This window comes from Pteropus medius, unplaced genomic scaffold (genome assembly GCF_902729225.1).
Source record: "Pteropus medius unplaced genomic scaffold, Ma_sr-lr_union100, whole genome shotgun sequence".
In the NCBI taxonomy this organism is placed as follows: domain Eukaryota; kingdom Metazoa; phylum Chordata; class Mammalia; order Chiroptera; family Pteropodidae; genus Pteropus; species Pteropus medius.
Window position 1 is genome coordinate 1784808 of NW_024355205.1, and position 19828 is coordinate 1804635.

Genomic DNA, 19828 nt, shown 5'->3' on the forward strand with positions numbered 1-19828 from the left:
TGCAGGCTGGGCTTCTTCTCAGACTTCTCTCTGTTTCTCCTGAGGAGACAAACACTGTGCTGCATTCGTTTGGCACTCCCTGACCCCCGAGCACACTGGATTGTATTCCCTTCTGGACCAATAAAGAACACCCAGTTATTATAGTTTTGTGGTAACAGGCGGGGCCTGTTAGCTCTCTTCATGTAAAACAACAATAGCAATCATTAAAAATGGTTGGGTCAACGTCTTCTGCTGGTTTCTAGAGAGAATAAATTACCTCCAAATAGATTAGTGGTTGTGTCAAAATGCCAAATTAAGAACCATTAGGGACTTCTCTGTGGTCATTTATTAGGACCAGAAAGTACTCTTTGAAAGATTTGGTTTAGAAAAAATTCCCTTCATACCTGTAGTGTTTTCCTGACACAGAAAAATGAAAATTGCCAACACTGAGGCAGCTTGGCCAGGGGCAATAATTTAGGGAGACCTGAGACCTCCCTAGAGTCTTTCAAATTACAAAGTGGGGGAGCAGTAACTACATCTAAGTTAGTCCTCTCTAAGCATTTCAATTAACTAAGATTTTAGCGAATTCTCCTAATGTCATTGGAAGCAGAACATTTCTGGTATGCCCTGGGTGGATTCCTGCTGAGGATGAAACTCTTCCTGCCTTCTTGTGGTGGCTCTGTTGTTTAGTCTCTCCCATACTCTCTAGTTTTCCCTCTCTAGGGCCTTTCTCCAGAGGTCAGGAGCATGAAGAAATGTCTCCCTTCATCTGAGAGCCCTTCAGCCAGAGTACTATCTCTCCTCTTATAGCTCAACTTCTCACAGGAAGCTCCCCATTGTGTCTCCACTTACTCACCTTCCACCCACTCGTGGAGCCTTAAAATCCGACTCAGTCTCCACAATTCAGCAGGAAGCTCTGCCGAAGGTCACCTGTAACCTCTGGTTGCCACATCAGATGGGATTTTCTCAGTCCTTCTCTCTCTGGCCCTCTGTGCAGCATGTGACAGAATTGGCTGCCACGTTGACCGTTTTCTTACCCTGTTTCCAAGACCTTGGACCCACTTGGTTTTCATTCTGTGTTTAGGAGCACTTCCTGGGGCATTTTGCAATTTTCTTCTCTGTTTACTCTTAAATGCTGCCATTCTTGGTTGCCTCCTCTCTTGAGTATTTTAAAGCTGGCCAAACCTCAGGACCTCCAGTAAGTCATATCTCTCTACCTCTTCCTAACTTCCTCATCTATAAAGTGGTGGGCTGAATCCTTAATGTTCTAAGGTGTCGTTGTTGTGTTTAAGTAAGCCATAGCACAATTTTTATGGACGCAGAGCTTCATATTGGTAGAATAAAAAATCTAACCTTGGAAAATTGTCAATACTCTGCCATGCTAAGGGTTTTGGCTGGGTAAGCAGAGTTGAAGTGTGTGCACATATGTGACACATTCACACGTGCCAGTTGATACACATTAATACCTCTTTTGGGGAAATAAGAATTAAATCTCTAGTTCTTCTATTATGCAACAAAAGTGTACATAGGTTTGCTTAGGAGAGCCCTGGCTTATACCAACCTATGCTGGTATTTTAGCTTTCCTAGAAACAGGAAAACAGGAAGGTTTTGTACTTACTTTATTTGAAAAAAACAAAACAAAACAAAACATAATTCAGAATATTAGGCAGGGCCTTTTAGGAATCTCTGACTGATTCAACTCATTGATGAATTATATAATTGAAATAAACATGCACTTTGTGGTGATAAATCTTTCTGGTTCTTGTTTATAGGGCTTAATTAGCTAGAATTATAGTGTAAAACTTCTTTTATGTCTAAAATTGCTTTCTATTTGGTAAAAATCATAATACCCAGTGAATGACCATTTCAGATTTTGGGAAGAAAAGTCATTTAGAAGACAAAGACTTGGCCTGACACTGGCACATAGGCATGGTGCTGTGCTCGCCCCCCTGACTTCTGGTTTTAAGATACATGTTTTTCGAAATTAGTCCTCAATCCTTCTTCCTAGACTTTATCTCTGTTTGTGACCTGTATGCTTACTAGGCCAGGCTCCAAAGTTCCCAGATATTGCTTTCTTTTAAAAATAAAACACAGTTGGTATTTGATTGGCAGCATGATGCAGTGGTAAGCACACAGAGCTGAACCCAGACAATATGAGTTCAAAACCTGTATTTAGCACTTAATAATCTGTGACTGTCGCTACACATTTAATTTCTTTTTGCCCCAGTGTGTGCGTGTGCCTGTGCGTGTGCGTGTGTGTGTGTGTGTGTTTTGTAGGCTTCAAACTTTAAGTTCTAAGGAGCTGGATATTCAGCAGTAAGGGAGTGGTTAAAAGTTTGTCATTCTTCCTGTGCCTCATCCATCATACCCCTGTCCCCAAGAGATAGACTCTAACCATATGCTAACTTTTTAGTCTAGAACCCAGCTCTTGCCCTGAAACTCATTTCCTTGTTTTCTATTCACCCTGTGATTGAGCTGGAAAACTAGATCAGCTTGAGGTGACCTGCCTTTTTCTCTGAGCCCCACACTGATACCTTTTGGTTTTTGAAAGTGTAAGGTATTCCAAATCCCAAAATGTACCTCAGCCCCAAAACAGATTTTAAAAGACTATTACTAAAAAGTCTCCTTCTCTGATATCTATTAGATCTTATCATTATTTCTCTCTTTTCACATGTCTTACCTTCAGCTGATTCATTTATTCAACCAACCAACAAACCAACCAGCTTTCCTGAGCTACACACACTCTGGAAAGCCAGTTCACACTGAGAGTTATAAATGATATTTTAGTAGTGAATCGTGGTATGTGGGGGCACAGAGAAGGGACATCCAGCCCAGCTGAGGGATCCAGGGTAGAGGAGTATGAGAAGAATGCTGTCACGGACAACTTTCCAAAAGAGATAACTGTGAGCTGGGTCCTCAGGTTAAGTGGTAATTAGCCATGTGAGGGTCTGGGGTATGCAGGAGAGGCCGTCCTGGCAAAGACAAAACAACCAGATCGGGAGGTAGGGATGACTTCTGGAGTTGCAGAATCTGAGTTCAAACCTTGGTTCCACTACTTTCTTGCCATATGACCTTGGGAATGGTAGACAGAATAGTGGCTCCCTAAAGATGTCCCTGTCCTAATCTCTGTATCTTGTGACCATATTACCTTTCATGCCAAAGGGGACTTTGCAGATGTGATTAAGTTAAAGATCCTGAGATGAAGAGATTATCTTGGATTATCTGAGTGGGCCTAATGTAATCACAATGGTCTTAGTAAGAGGAAGCAGGAAATCAGAAAAGAGAGGAGGAAATGTGATGATGGGAATGTAGGTTGAGTGACTTGGCCACGTGGCAATGAATACAGGGAGCTTCTAGAAGGTGAAAGAGGTAAGAAAATGCAGAGCCTCCAAAAGGAACACAGCTGATACTGATTTTGGACTTCAGATCTTCAGAAATGTAAGATAATAAATTTGTGTTGTTTTAAGCCACTAAGTTTGTGGTAATGTGTTATAGTAGTATTAGGAAACTAATACAGGGACAAGATATTTAACATCTTGGTGCCTAATCACCTCATCTACACGAAGGGGCTATAATAACATTACCATCACAGGGCTATCCTGAGAGGTAAGTTAAAAAACACAATAGAAAATACTCATAAAAGTGCCTTTCATATGGTAAGTACTCAATTATCACATTATACTAATAAGTTTATATTTGTATCCATATGAAATAAGGAGTTACAGGAGCATTTTAAGCAAGAAAATGACATGAATAGATTTGCATTTTCAGCAGATCCAATAGGACAATGTGAAGAATGGGTTCGTGGAGTGGTGGAGGGAAGGCTGGAAGCTGGAAGACCTGTTAGGAGGCTACTGCCATAACCCCATGTGATGGCAGTGGGGATAAGATCCAAGGCAGCCTTTCCTGACCTTTCTGTCTTGTTAGCCCATCTTATTTTTAATGCCTGTTTAATATTGTTGTCAACATTTCTGGCTACCAGCCTACAGAATTTGTTCCCCTCCTCTTTCTTCCTAAAAGAACCCTAATTTTGTTCAGATATCACCCTCCTATTCACCCTTTTGGGAGCAGAGACTTCTTGCTGTTTGATCTAAAGGTAATCCCAGTGCCTCTGCTAGTTTCTGGTTCTGGAATGGGCAAGTGACCCAATTCTAGCTAATGAGACATGAAGGGAAATCTGTGAAGATTTTAGTAGAGTCCATCTCTCCTTAGAGAGGCATAGGAAGAGAAGGCCTCTCTTCTTCCTCTGGCCTTGGTAATGTTGAATATATTGCCTGGAGCTGTTGCAGCCACCTTGCTTCCCCACCTTAGGACAAAGTGAAAAATGGTGAAGGAAAAAAATGGAAAGAACTTGGGTCTTTAATGACATTTTTGAACCACTGATCATAAACCTCTGAAGTCTTTTCCACAACTGCGATTAAGCCAGTTTCTTTTAATTAACAGAAAAAAAGCAGCTTGATGCACAATCTGAAATAATTTGCTTATATACTGATTATTGTCTCACCTGATAAGATTGTACGTTCTTCGATTATGAGGTCCTTATGCCTATAATCCCTTACTACCTCGATTGTGCTGGGCACATCATAGGTGCACAATAAATGTGTTTTATTTGAGTTTTCAGCCAGATTTGATGACTGCTAGAATATTGGATACTGGGGAAAAGGAAAGAAAGAGTCTAAGATGACTTCCTAGTTTAGAGTCTGAGTGACCAGGTTGATAAACGTGCCATTAATAGAGCTTTACTGGCGGTGGAGCAGCCCAGACTATGACACCACTGGGCATTTTTAGAGTGACCTTTTTGGCCTCTGTCTTTACTGTGTCCCTGGTTGCCGCTGTTAACCTAAAAATAAAAGGCCTTTCAAAATAAGAGGCAACAAGCATTTATTTGAGATCAATAAGAATATCTATTCAGGATGCACTGATTCAGGCAGAAGCCCAAATAGTGGTCTGGTTAGGAGACAAAGAAAATGGGTATTTATCAGAAAGGGAAGGGGAAAATTACATTACTAGAAGAAAGGTATTTCTGTTGGTTCAGATAACATAATGTAGTGATGCTAATTCTAAACAACTTTTGAAAAATTTTTCTGTCTAGTACTCATCAGTTCAGTAGTCAAAATAACTAAATACTTTCTTGATATCCTTGCAAACAATTTTTTGGGGCACAAGATTGCTTTTGTCCTAGTCCAAAGGTTTTTTGCTCTATTTTAACATTCCAAAAGTTTGGGACATAAGACATAGAAGGCAATTTCTCCGGCTCTATTTTAATGTGGATTTTTTTTTTTTTTGACACTACCATGGACAGTTTGTGAAAACAGTAAGAGAAAACATGTGAGACCCCAAAGACCTAGACTAAGAAACACAGGTTGGGCCACTTACAATTCTTTATCCTACCTTTTCCTATACCTCAGTATATTTGTGACTTGCTTCATCTTTCAGTATGGGCCTCGTCCTAACCTGCCATTTTGTATAATTGTTCTCCACTTGAGAGCAGATCTTGTCAAACAATATCAGGATTCTGATCTTCCAGGTCCCTTGGGAGAAGAAGCTGAGTGACAGGTCTAACAGGGGGAGGAAACCACCCCTTCCCGCGATTTAAATAAAATTCATTTATTCCTAAAATAAAGGGAAAAAAGATACAATAAGAAAACTCCAAAAAAAAAAAAAAAAAAAGAAAGAGAAATTCTTCTGGCCCGTCTGCCTCCTTTTGCCTACCCAAAATTTGCAGAGCAGTTGTCCTTGAGGTTTTAATTTTTTAATTCTGGGTCTTCTAAATGGCCCTTGAGTGCTGAGAGGGCCACTCCAGGCTGCTGGGGTTGGGGCTTTATGATCTGGTCCCAAGCATTCCTTCTATTGTGGGTATTTTGTTTTCAGGCCTTTGAGGCTGCCTTTTGTTTTGAAGCTCATTTCATGTCTTTCCGTTCTATCAGGAGAAAGCCCTTCCTCTCCACTTTCCATGGTAACAGATTGAGCTCTGCCTGCGACTCCCACCCTTTCCTTCCCTCTTTCCTCAGCAGAAACGCTTGGCAGGCACACTTGCCACTCTCTGCCATCTTTGCCTGCAGACACAACTACAGTGCTCTCTGCTCCAAGACTACGTAAGCGCAACCAGCCTGGAAATCGATTTGCTCTTTGTTGCTGCCTTCCTCTTGAATTAATTTTTTTTTAAAAAAGTGAGAGACCCGAAGGGTTAAAAGACAGGTGCAGAGAAGAAAGACAGCTCTGGGATTTTGCTTCCACTCATCCTTGATAAAGGTGGGAAAGGACTCTCCTTTCTTATGTCACTAGGCTGGAGGGCTCTGTGCAGTCCCTGGGAAAGAAACAGAGGAGATTGTAATGCTCCTTTTAATATATGGTCTACTTAACACAGCTGCACTTTGGGAGAAAGCATAAGCCAGGGCACATTGGTTCTGTTAGGGAGGCAATCAGTGTTCAAACACTGTCTGGCTTTAGCTAAAGCCATTATGTGGACAGGGTCAGGACGAGAAGTATTGGTCACATGCTGGGTGTTCTCCACTTGCTTGCCCCACCCCTTCATTCTCTGTCCTTGTTTGCTCTGATGGTGGCCCAAGAGCTGTCTATGGACAGCCTCACCAAGGCCACTTTGCCTGCTAACTCCTTGGTGCTTTCTGCTAATGGAGGGCACCTGCAGGAGGCAGAATGGTGAGAGAGCGGGACCACAGCTCCCTGCATGCAGTCCCTCTCCCAGTGACAGCCATCACTGCATTCAGGTGACATGTTCCCTTCCTTTGCCCCTATGGTCCTAGGGGTGGTAAGAACATCCAGCGTTTGGTGGTTCTGGGCACCTCAGCACCCCTTGTCGCTTCCTTTAAATTTGCCTATCCTTCTGTAAATAGTCCTTTCATTAACTTCTTTTCAGTTAGACACTTTGAAGTGTGCCATCTGTTTCCTGCTAGGGTCCTGGCTGATAATGTCATTAAACTTTCTTTTCATTTAGGCTTAAAATTAGTTGGTGTTACCTGTCTACCTAGATTTAGTAACAAATACCTACAGCTTACTGTTTGTAGCTGAGCTTCTAGATGGGCACTTCTTAACAGAGTGACTAACTGTTGGTGCTGTATTTTCCCAACTTTTTTTGAGGGGGTCCTTATCTGTTAACTGTTTTGTTTCCTATCCTGACTTCGTGGTTTGTAGTGAAGTAGGAATAGTGAAATTTTAGGCAACTATAGGATAGTGTGCTATAGCTGTGTGACTTTGGGCTATTGCCTAACTTCCTTGTGCTCAGTTTTCCTCATGCCTAAAATGGGTATAATAATAATATGACTTTATCTTATAGTGTTTTCATGACAGTTAACTAAATTTAAGTGTAGAAGGCACACAGGACAAGGCATGGCACATAGTAAGCCTCAATAAATGATAGTTATTATTATTACTTTATTGGAGAAAGGATGCTACTTGGAATTAAATGGCAATGTTTGAATTCCAGTTCTGTCACTGAGTAACTGGATGACAATGGAACTATCACTTAAATTTTTCAAGTCAAAGTTTCTACATTCATAGCATGGGATTAATAGTACTTGCCTCACTGTGGTTGCCAGGCCAAAATGTAATGATTTGTGGGAAAGGTCTTTGTAAACTCTAAAGCACTGTACAAATATAAGGCAGTTGAACCCTGAGCCCTTGTGGGAGCCTAAGGCTATCCCAAGATATTAGAGTTTGCATTTCCTCTTCAGTGGGCTTTCTCCACCAGCCAATATTTTGGACGCTACCTGATGGCTGGATCTACCTTCCATCACCTTTATCCATGGACATTTCTGGCAAAAAGGTGCAGAATGATGGTGGTTGCTACTTCATCTCAGCTTATCCCTGCAACTCTGACCATCCACATGTAATATGCCCAGTTCTCCTTGCTCTAGATGATTTCTGGAAAATCCTGCCTGCTCAACACTGGCAGAGCCCACAGTGCTCCTTAGTGAACTTGCTAACTTCTTATAGTATGGCTTGAGGCCCATGGGACTCCCAGAGCTCGCAGTCAGGTCTTGTTGGCCTGATGCAAATGCTACCCCTGGCAATGAACCAAAGGCTGTTTATGAGGCTCTGCCAGCATCTGTCTCCCAAGGGCTATCATGCTAGCATTTGAGTGACCCAAATACATATTTCTCTGTCTCCAGGCTCTCTGCTCCTCTCCTGTTGCCTCTTCTTTTTTTACTCTTCTGTGGCTTTCACTTGATTGCCTTGGTGGGGATGGGGGAACAGGCTGTTTCTATGTTCCTCCTTGAGTATTTTTAAATGTTGAGACTGACCCACACTCCCTTTCCAGAATGGTTTGTTTTTGTTTTATTCACTTGGCAGAGACACCTGCAGGCACTGAGTGTCCTGTCTACCTCGCCTGTCATGCAGCTCCAGTTAGTCAACACTGTCAGGCCTGGAAGGCTCAGAGTGTGGCAGCCCTTTCCAGCAGCCTAGACAGGTTGACGTGGGACATGGCATCTCAGGGGAAACTTGGCTCTCACTTTGCTCAGTCCATGCCTCTCAGAACAGAAAAGGACAATCAGAGGTCTGGAATTGTAGACTGAAATGTCAAATCAGGGCACTTGGACAGCAAGGCTCTTATTATACTGGTCAAGATTTCCCGCCCAACAACTCCTCTAAAAAGCCAGTGTCCACTTTTACTCAGAAACAGTTATGCTGAGTCACATTTTTCAAACCTGCTTAGGCTTCATCACTGAATTTTTGGGGGAACAGAGCAGATGGGAGATTCTTCTGTTTTGTTTGCTTCAACCTGTTCTCTGACCCAGTTCTGCCTGTGCTGAAAAATTTGTATTTCTTTTTTTTTTTTTGGTCAGATTTCAATATAGAGTATGAGGTTTCTGAAAATGCCTATTCTTAAAATAATAAAAATGCTTCACCTCTCAAGAGTGCATTTATTATTAGGTGAAAAGTCTCTTGTTATTCTTAAGAAAAAAATCAAATATCCTAAATAACAACTTTGGTTCTGGGTTGTTTGGTTCCTTGGTTGTTGTTGTTTTTAAACTGATGACACTTTTTAGCATTTACTTAACTAAAACAGAAATGTAGTACTGCGAAGGTATATACAAATATTTGCATTTGTACACAATTTTAAGAGAAAATAGTCTTTTACGGGGCAAAGTATGAAAACCGTAGAAGTATAACAACAATACTGAATGCATTTTGAATCTCGTTACAGGGATTTATATGCTAATTGGTACATTATCTTCTGAAGGCAAATCTTAAAAATTTCTATCAGTTAGTTTTTACAGTTTCAGTTGCAGGAAACCCTGAATGACATGCTCTGTGGGAGACAAGGAATTTTTTTTGACAGTGTTCTTCCCACTGTGTGATATGATGATCATTTTAATGAACTCTATGTCCTTGAGTCATATCTTAATGAGAACTTCCTGGCTGACTAGAAAAAAGGAAGCTACAGATCAGAGCTGGACAAGAGTACGTAAAGAATTTCATTATTAAGACATTGGTATTCCAAGTATAAAGTGGGTGTGTGAATTCTTCCTGTCATTATTGAGTTGGAACACGACAGTCTCCTGAATATTTCTTTTAAATGGTTTATGACAGAAAATTTCTGGAAATAATATGATGAAACACCACTTATCCATCACCTAGTCTTAACAACTATCAACATTTTGCAAATCATGTTTCATTTACCTTCTCTGGATTTTTTTTTTTGGCTTTGTTTTTGTTTTTAAGTATTTTAAAGCAAATTCCAGATAATATAAATGCTTGAGTGATGGTTAATTTTACATATAATTTTGGCTGGGCCATTGTATTAGTCTGCTTGGGCTGCTATAACAAAATACTACAGACTGGCTTAAACAACAGAAATTCATTTCTTTCAGTTCTGGAGGCTGAGAAGTTCAAGATCAAGGTGCCAGCAAGGGTAGTTTTATTCTGTAGCCTCTACTCTTGGCTTATAGGTGGCTACCATCTTGCTGTGTACTCATGTAGGTCACCAACCCTACTGAATCAGGGCACTACCCTTATGACCTCATTTAACCTTAATTATCCCCTAAAGGCCCGATCTCTAAATATAGTCACATTGGGGATTAGAATTTCAATATATGATTTTTTTTGGTGGGGGACACAGTTGAGTTCATAACAGCCACTTTCTTTTTGGAGGAAAGTAACATTTAAATCTGCAAACTGAGTAAAGCAGATTGTCCTCCAAAATATGGGTGAACCTCATCCAATCAGGTGAAGGCTTTAATAAAACAAAGACAGAGCAAAAGGAAATTCTGCCAGCAAAAGGTCTTTGGACCCAAACTGCTGCTCTTCTCTGAGTCTCCACCCTGACAGCCTACCCTGCAGATTTTGGACTTAGCCTCCACAATTGTGTGAGCCAATTCCTTAAAATTAATCAATCTCAATTCCTATCTCTCTATCTCTATCTCTATCTCTATCTCTGTCTCTGTCTCTGTCTCTGTCTCTGTCTCTGTCTCTGTCTCTGCCTCTGCCTCTGCCTCTGCCTCTGCCTCTACCTCTGCCTCTACTATCTCTATCCTTTATCTCTGAAGAACCCTGACTAAGCCAAGAAAGCTTTGTAAATGCTTCCAATGCCTGTATCTCTAACGATAAAGACCTCAAAAAAAAAAAAAAAAAACTGGCCAAAGAAAAGCTCACAAATCACTTAAAACAAGATTAACAATAACTTGTAATATCATCTAACACATAGTTCATAGTCAATTTGCTTCAATTATCTCAAAAATGTCTTGGTGTGTTTGAATCAGGATTTAACAAGGTCTACACATTGTGTGCGGTCAATTTATTTCTTGGATCTCTCTCCTTCTCGCTCTCTTTTGCATTAAAAATATTTTTTATTATCATGAAAAATTTCAAACATGCACAGATGTAGAGACAGTAGTATACCAAAGCCACAAGTGCTTCAATAGTTATTGGTATATGGATAATCTTGTCTCATCTATACTGCCTTTCTCACCTCCACTCACACCTCTCTATATTATTTTAAAGCAAGTCCCAGACTTTACATGATTTTAAATGTAAATACTTCTGCATTTACTTCTAAGCGATCAGGAATCTTTTTAAAAAACATAACCACAACATCTTTGTCAAGTTTACAATTATTAACAATACTAAAGCATCATCTAGTATCCAATAAGTGATATTAAGATTTCCCTGGTTGTCACATAAATGTCTATTGATAGTTAATTTTTTACAATCAGAATTCAAACAAGGTTCACACATGACATCTGGTTGATATGTGCTATAGACTGAATTTGTGCCATTGGTGTCCACGACCTAGATGCATTAATTCAATAAAGGTATGAAAATGATGCCTTTCTAGTTCTGTCATCCCTTCTGCTTTTATTAGCTGTGATCCTTCTATAAAGAAAGAATTTTCCATATAAATTTCTTGGTTACATTGAAATATAGTTTGTACAGAAAAGACAGGATAAGATTCTTTCCTTTTATTAACAGCTGTCAGGAGTTGGTGCCTAACGACCTCCAAATATCACCATTATTTTGTTTTTAATTATCTTTATATGAGCTATTGGATTTTTATATATTTGATGTTTTTCAACTCACTGTGATTATTATCTTTTTTTTTTTGGTATTCACGTTGACTCTACCATTGCCATAGGGAGCACCTTCAAAATAATTTCTGTATCCTTTTACCGTTGCCCCAGGAGTCTTTGATAGTGGCTATGATTTCAGGCATAACAACATGTTCTAGCCTTATCTTGAACAATACCTGCCCCAGATCTTGAATCAATTGTTCCTCTAAAGAGCCCCATTTCTATTAGTGAGAAAAGGTCTTTGGAAACCGCATCTAGTTGCTCATTGCCATTGAATTGTCATTATTTCTCGGTCTGATGAATAATATTGAGTAACTGAAAATGTCTTCGATAATGAATGAAACTGTAAATGTCTTTTTTCTTTTCTTTATTTATAACATTTTTAAAAATTAAATTTATTGGGGTGACATTGGTTAATAAAATTATATAGGTTTCAAGTGTATAATTCAATAATACATCACCTGTATATTGCATTGTGCGTTCACCACCTAAAGTCAAATCTCCTTCCATCACCATATATTTGACCCCCATTACCCTTATTTACCTTCTCCCTCCCCTCTCCCTCTGGTAACCACTAAACTATTGTCTGTGCCTATGAGTTTTTGTTTGTCTTACTCCTTTGTTGCTTTCAGTTTGATATCTCACACATGAGTGAAATCATATGGTTCTCAACTTTTTTGATTGCCTTATTTTGCTTATCGTGATTACCTTGAGATCCATCCGTGTTGTCACAAATGGCAGTGTTTCCTCTTTTCTTATGGCTTTGTAATACTCCATTGTATATATGTACCACAACTTCTTTATCCAGTTATCTATTGAAGGGTATTTCGGTTGTTTCCAAGTCTTGGCCACTGTAAATAATGCTGCAATAAACATCGGGGTGCAAATATCTCTTAAATTAAACTACTCAAAGACTTTTTAAGAAATGTTTTTTCTTTTATTTAACAGAAAAAATAATTATTGAGAAAACTGAGTATTAGTAGAAAAAAGATGTTCCTAGAAAATAAAACTATCAACTTGGATAGATAAATGTTTTATAAAAATGATAACAAACATCGAATTAAAACTTATATATTTGATGAGTGTTGTATTTCATGATATTTTGTTCTTTCTAGTAATGGTGGCTTATTCAATATATAACAAAATATTATTAAATTTTATCATAATTATATGATCATATAATAATATTGGTATAAGAATTATATTATTATTCAATTATATTGTTATATACAGTTCCCTATTAAGCCCCATGTTCTAATTTGGGTCTCAGAAAATATGCTTACTTTTAGTGGAAAATGGTGCATCAAATGGTCACATCTGGCTTATTCCAATCCCTGCTCGCCCTTCTAATTGGCATTTGTTTTCCCTTGTAGACTGTGGGAAGGGAATGCATTGACCAACATACATGAGTATTTCTGTTTGCTAGGTTGTTGCATTTCTTATGGCAAATTTATACAGAGGCATTTTGATTTATTATACATTTGTTTTCCATGACTTTGGCCAATGTGACTCAATCTCCTGAATATGATTGATTGAATGACCTGGAAAAACTAAATTGTTGGACATTCCAGGTCAAACTCTGGATTGACAACCCCATCAAGATACTACCATCGAGAGGGAGGTCCTGCTTGCAAAGCCAGCCTACCTCTCTTTTTGAGGTAGTACATTTATTTTTGCCCTCTTGGGAGGGGAAACTCTTACCATCTAGAACACTGAATGGTGCAGTAACTTTATTTTCTTTGTTTCTAATCACCTTACTCTTCTTTGGGGAGTGCAACTGTGTGTTCTGTGGCCTGGCATGCTTTGCCTTTATGCCTCCATGGCTCTGCTTCAGAGTCTTTGCCCTGCTGTTTCTTTGCCCTTGAGATATCCACCACCTCAACACTCAAGAACATAATTACTTCCTATTCACTCTTCAGATCTCAGCTCAATTATCACTTTCTCAGGGAAACCTTCCCCAGCCCTCAGACTAGGTGATGCCCTTCTGTTCAATGCTCTCATGGCATGCAGTACCTTACCTCCCAGCACCTGTCATAGTTTGTAATTAAACATTTATTTGTGTGATAATGAGTTATGCTTGAGAGGTAGGGACCACTTCTGTTGTGCTCACCTTTGCATCTTCTGTGCTTGTCATAGGACCCAGCACAACATTAGGTGCCAATTATCAACATCGTAACTAAATAAATGACGGATATCTCCCTGAGAGAGGACAGTGAATGCAGGATAGTAGGAAACCAACTCACCTGTGCCCATACATGGATAAACTCTGTCTCACCCAGAACCTTCCTTTCTCTACCTGCATCTCAGGACCACTCAAACCTGGGCCAAGGCTAAAAGATTATTAGCACCCTCAGATTCACCAGCTGGCTTATTCATAGGTGTAATCCTGAGTTAGTCTCATGCTGTAGGCTGGTACGGAGTGTGTTTTTGGAGTTACTTACCCCATGCTGTCTTCTACTCCCACTATGCGGGCTCCCAGTTTCTGACCAACTTTCTTCCTAAAAGTCCTATTTTCTCCTGTGACAGGCACTCTGCCCCAAATGCCAGCCCACTTCATGCTCTGCTCAGTGTCCATTGTTTTGTCATTCCAGAGGACTGGCTCACTGTCGTGTGACTGGGGTTTTATTCTGTCACTTCTTTGCTGTGTGATTGTGAACATACCATATCAGCTCTCTGAGCCTTAGTTTTCTTAATTAAAATATAGGACTTAGAGCAAGGTTGCTTGAGGAACTAATTAGAGAAGACAGACAGTAGCGCTTCACTGAAAGTGAAAATAGAGAACCTGACAAGTCTAGATTTGGGGAAAGCATCTCTAAAGAGGTGACATTTGAAGAACAAATAGGAGTTACTTTAAAAGGTGTAAGATGTCTATGGAGCAAGTATTTCATGGAGCAATTGCTGTTTCCAGAATTGGGTTATTAGTTTGGAAAATGCAAAACACATAATATTCCTGGCTTCATGCTGCTGACAAGTGCCTTGTAGAGACCATATGCAAACAAGTGGTTCTCTACCATGGGATTACTTCGCATCCCAAAGGAAGTTGTTGTTATTATAACTGGGAGACAGGGGTGTGCTTTGGCATATAGAGGGTAGAGGTCAACGGTGCTGGTAAATATTCTATACTGCACAGGACAGCCACCACAACAAATATTAATAGTGTTGAGGTAGAAAAACCCTGATATAGCCAAAGTGATCAGCCAAAAACATAGCACTGAATATCACGTGCCAAAATGAAGGCTACAGACATCTCCACTCCTTAAAATTTGACTTATTTTTCAAGATTCATCTCACATCTTATCTTTCCCTTGAAGCCATCTCCAGTTACCCTAGTGAGACTCACCATGGACCATTGCTTAAGAGAATGGCTAGCAAAGGCTATTCTCTGGGTTCACATTCCAGCTGCATAACCAATTGCCTGGGTGACTTTGAGTGACTGTTCTTACTTCTCTAAGAAAGCTTCTGCTTTCTCATACATAAAACAGAGATAATAATATCCCTACCACACAATATGGAGGTGGCGATTGTACATGTAGATCAGAGTACCTGGCATATAGTGTACATCGAAGAATGAGTGACAATTCTTAAATCCTTTGTCTTCCCACAGTGGTTTTGTTTGCAAACTGTCTAGGTAACTTAGCTAATTTCACTCTATACTACATATGTCTACTTTTACTGTGTATCAGGTATTGCTTGAAGTGCTTAGCATATTTTGATTCATTTAAATCTCATAAGAGCTATTATAGACTGAAACTTTGTATCCTCCCAAAATCCATTTGATGAAGCCCTAACCCCCAATATGATGTGATTTGGAGAAGTGGCCTTTGGAAGGTAATAAGGTTTAGATGAGGTCATGAAGGTGGATCCCCATGATAGGATTAGTGCCCTTGTAAAAGAGGAAGAGATGCCAGAGCTCCCTCTCTATCCACCAAATTAGGATACAGCGAGAAGGTGGCCATCTGTAAGCCTCACCAGATGCCAAATCTGCTGGCACATTAATCTTGGTCTTCCCATCTCTAGAAGTGTGATAAAGAAAAGTTTGTTTTTTAAGCCACACAATCTATGGTATTTTTAAATAGTAGCCTGAACTAATAGAGCAACACTATGAAATGGGAACAAGTTTTATATCCTTTTAATAAATATGAAACCAAGAGAGATTGTGTGTTCTACCCACAGGTACACAATCAGCAAGCAGAGGAGTCAGGATTTGAACTTGGTCTCTGTGGTTCCATAGCCTGTGCTTTAACCTCTCTCGGCTACTCTGCCTCTTAATCATTATTCATTATTTAACATTTAGCTAAGAGAGATGCAGGATCAGTATGCATTTGTTCATTCTTTCAGTAACATTTTTGAGTGCTTACTATTTATCAGATACTTAGCCGAGGGCTGGGGATATACAATAAAATAAACCTCTTCAAGTTCTTCTCACCATCTAGTCAGCGAGGCATGCAAAGAAGTCAGTGATTACCAGAACATGTGATAAATTCAGATACTCTCACGAAAGGAGCTATGGGATAATAGAGGAGGAAGGTTTAAGTCAGAGTGGGAGGGTAGAGGTTAGGAGACAAAACTGACCTTGAATCCCAACAGTGCCTTCTTTCTAATGTTTTCACCTTGAGCAAGGTACTTAATTCCTCTAAGCCTTGATTTTCTCATCTGAGGAAAGGGGATAGCAACTTACTGGCAACTTATTGTGAAGATTAAATGAAAGCATGTATGTGGAAGGGACTTCTCAAAATAAAAGAATGAGAGTCCTCTGGCCTTGTGTGTCTGGGAAGGCTTTGTGGAGGAGATAGGTGTGCTTGGTTTAGAGAGGAGGAGCAGACACTCCAGACACTGATAATGGCACCTGGATAGAGAGATGGGGTTCATCAGGGTTTAATCACTAAAGAGTAATCTTGAACTGAATTTACCTTTTATGAATGGGCACTATCCCATGTGGCCCCTACATGAACTCACAGGTGGGCAAGCCTCTAGCGCAGAGTATATCCTAATTTTGCCCCAGGCCCATATTCACTCTGCCCTGCAGTGATGGTGAATCAGGAGCACTTCCTAAAAGGCTGGATGATGAAGCAGAAGGTAACACACAGATCTGGCTCAGGCATCACTAGCTGGGTGATCTGGGGAAATAATTAAACATCTTTGAACTTTATTTTTTTTTTATCTGCAATCTAGAGACAATGTTACCTATTTTGAATGCTTAAGGCCTGGAGATAATGTATGTATAAGACCTTACACTGAGCCTAACACAGAGTTGTTATTCCATAAAATGGTAATTATTACCGCTAAAGATTTAGGAGGCTTTGTGCTTCTGATCAAGGAATCACTATTTAACATTACTCTAAACTGTTGGACTGTTAAAAATTAACCACAGTTAAAATCAGCCCGTCTTTTCTCTCAACAGCAATCTTATTTTTAAAAAATACTAAAACATAACAAACGTAACAGAAAAAACACAAGTCATAAGTACACATCTTATTAAACTTTCACAAAATGAACCCATATAACTAATACTCAGATCAAGAAATAGAAGCTGACTAGCACATCAGAATCCTGTTCCTCTAGCTAGGCCCCCACCACCAGCCTATCATTCTGACTTCAGTCACTATAAATTAGTTTTAGCTGTTTTTGAACTTTCGTGTCTGGCTTCTTTCACTCCATAATATGTCTGTGAGACTTGACTACGTTGTTTCTTGTAGTTCTTTCATCCTCATTGTTACATAGTGTTTCATTGTGTGAATATATTTGCAATTTATTTACCCGTTTTAATTGTAAACTCTTAATAACACTTTTTAATGTCGGGAATCTGGACAATTTTCTTAACTGGCTTCTTACTTAGACTTTATATGCTTGTGCACACAAAAAGTTAAGTTCTTACACTGGGACTTTGTAAATCTTGACACAAAATCAGTTAGGAAACCTAGGGGGCACTGGTGAGCCCATTCTCTTGCCAGAGAGTGAACTCCTCGCCCCTTTAGGGGAAAGAAGAAAGCTCTACACTGACTAATCAAGTTGGTAGGGGACAGCCTAAGGCGCATTTTAGTATTCTTTCAAAAGTGTCTTCCCCCTATTTCCAACTACAAGAATTTGTTTCTACCTGTCTTTCATATCAGGGAGAAAGAAACCTCCACCTTTAGAAATGTCTTTCTTTTTTAATCTTCAAACTTGCCCAACTTCTTGGTGGAAGTATGGCTATATTAAAAATGTTTGCTTATTTGCTTACGTTCATAGGAGTGACATCGCTTTGATATCGAGGATCTTAACTTCTCTCTATATTTTGAATGTTTATTTTATTGAAAATCCCGGGATGATATGAGGTTAGAGGTAGGGAAGTCCAGCTGTGGTTTACTTGAGCTGAGCAGCTGGAATTACTTTTCAGATATTTTGGCAACGAGGAAATCCCAAATGTATTTTGCCCCAAGCACTTTAACACTTAAAAAAAAATGTCTGTAGTTTAGAAAGAAATTTAATCTCTACACCCTTAATTACTTTAAACTATACTCATTCAAGTAGTATTTGTAAAAAGATATGCTGTTCCAAGAAACCTGTAAGACATTAAAAATCCTACTCACTCTACTTTCTCTTGCCAGAAATACAAAAAGAGTGACTGCCAAGAATAAAGAAGGCTTCACAATCACTCTGTAAAACTGTTTGGCATTCTTTCTCAAAACTGAACATTCGTATAACCTATGACCCAGCAATTTCAATCCTGGCTATACATCCAACAGAAATCCATGCAGAGATATGCACTAAAAGACATATACCAGGATATTCATATCAGTACCATTTCTAACAACTCCCAGTTGTAAGCAAACCCAAATATCCATGAACAGCAAGATGAATGAATAAGTAGTAGTATGATCATACAATGGGATAGTACATAGCAATCAACTGAGTGAGCTACAGCTATGCCTAACACCTTGGACGAATCTCCAAAACATAATGTCAGATAAAGGAAGGCATGCAAAAAAGAATACATATTATATCATTCCACTTACACAAATTTTTTAAAGACTAGCAAAACTAATCTTTGCCTTTAGAAGTAAGCATAGTGATTAACTTTGGGGAATGAAAAGAGGATAGCGATACAGGAGACGAAAGGGGCCCTCTGCAGTGCTGGTCATGTTCTTATTGACCTGGGAGGTGGTTGGTTACACAACATGAGAACCTTTTGATAATTCACTACCCACTTTTGATTAATGAGCTTTTTAATAAATGAGTTTTTTATAGATAAAAAAATGCATTCTGAACCTCATAAGTTTTACTATTTTAGGCGAACAATCTGAATCTGAGAAAATATATTCTTTTCCTCAAATCTCATGCCCATTGCTCCAACTAATTCTAAGGCAGCCTCCATTATAAAAAATACATAATTGTGTGTTTGAACCATTTGAAATACTCAGAATGGACAATAGTATAACAATTTAGGTTAGAGCAAAAATAGTTGATCCATTGACCTCCTAATTATAAAGATTCTTATAGGTTGTTACAAATAAACTGCAGTTTTCTTATAATTCGTTAAAAATATCTACTTCTCTATTAGTTAAAAAGAAAAACAAAAATAATTTACCTTTAGACAGCTCCACTCTTTTCCAGTGCTGTATGATTTTCTGAATCTTGACACAATCTTGCAATGGGACTGGAACTCAAACATAGAGTTCCAACAGAAAATTTGCAAGTCTTCAAATGATAAAACATTTTCTGTTTATTTCAATTTGCTTACCGATGAGTCACATGCTCCTGCTAAGAATAATTATTTACTGAGTTCTTGAAGGATTAAAACCAGCCACCCAAGTTTTCCTTCCAAAGCCACCGTGTCTTTGGCATCTCATGAATGTTAATGATGTTGGCATAGTGTCCAGTATGGGCATATTTGGGTACTTAGGTCTCCACGCAATGGATATAATAATAAGTGCTTTCATTGTTCTCTGAGAAAAAATGTGGTCACTGAGTTTTGGAGCCAGTTTTCAAGGAGTGTTCTGCCTAACCACAAAAGCTATGTACAGGTATAACAAAGAATATGTTACGGTTAAAGGGAGTCACAGGGAAGAAAAGTAAAAGCGACCTCTGCCTTCCAGATCAAGACCTGGACTAGCCTATAGTTACACCGTAGACCTTTTATTTGTGAGTACATTTAAAAAATCTGTTGGATCAATTTTTCAGTTTCTCTTCTCTTTTCCCGTATAGCATTGGCAGTTCAGAACAGTTAATAAGGGAAGGTATTAACTGTTTATGAAATGAATGGTTACAAGATAATGGATAGTGGTTTACAAAAACTGGGTAGGATGTTGGACACCTATTAGCACAATCCCCTCATTTTTCAG

The 19828-nt window shown here is 39.2% G+C and overlaps 1 pseudogene; it reads right to left on the minus strand.

Moving 5' to 3' along the window:
• The window catches only part of LOC120598815 (dual specificity protein phosphatase 7-like), a 36790-nt pseudogene extending 17664 nt beyond the window's left edge, over nucleotides 1-19126 (minus strand).
• Nucleotides 19127-19828: the final 702 nt, after the last annotated feature.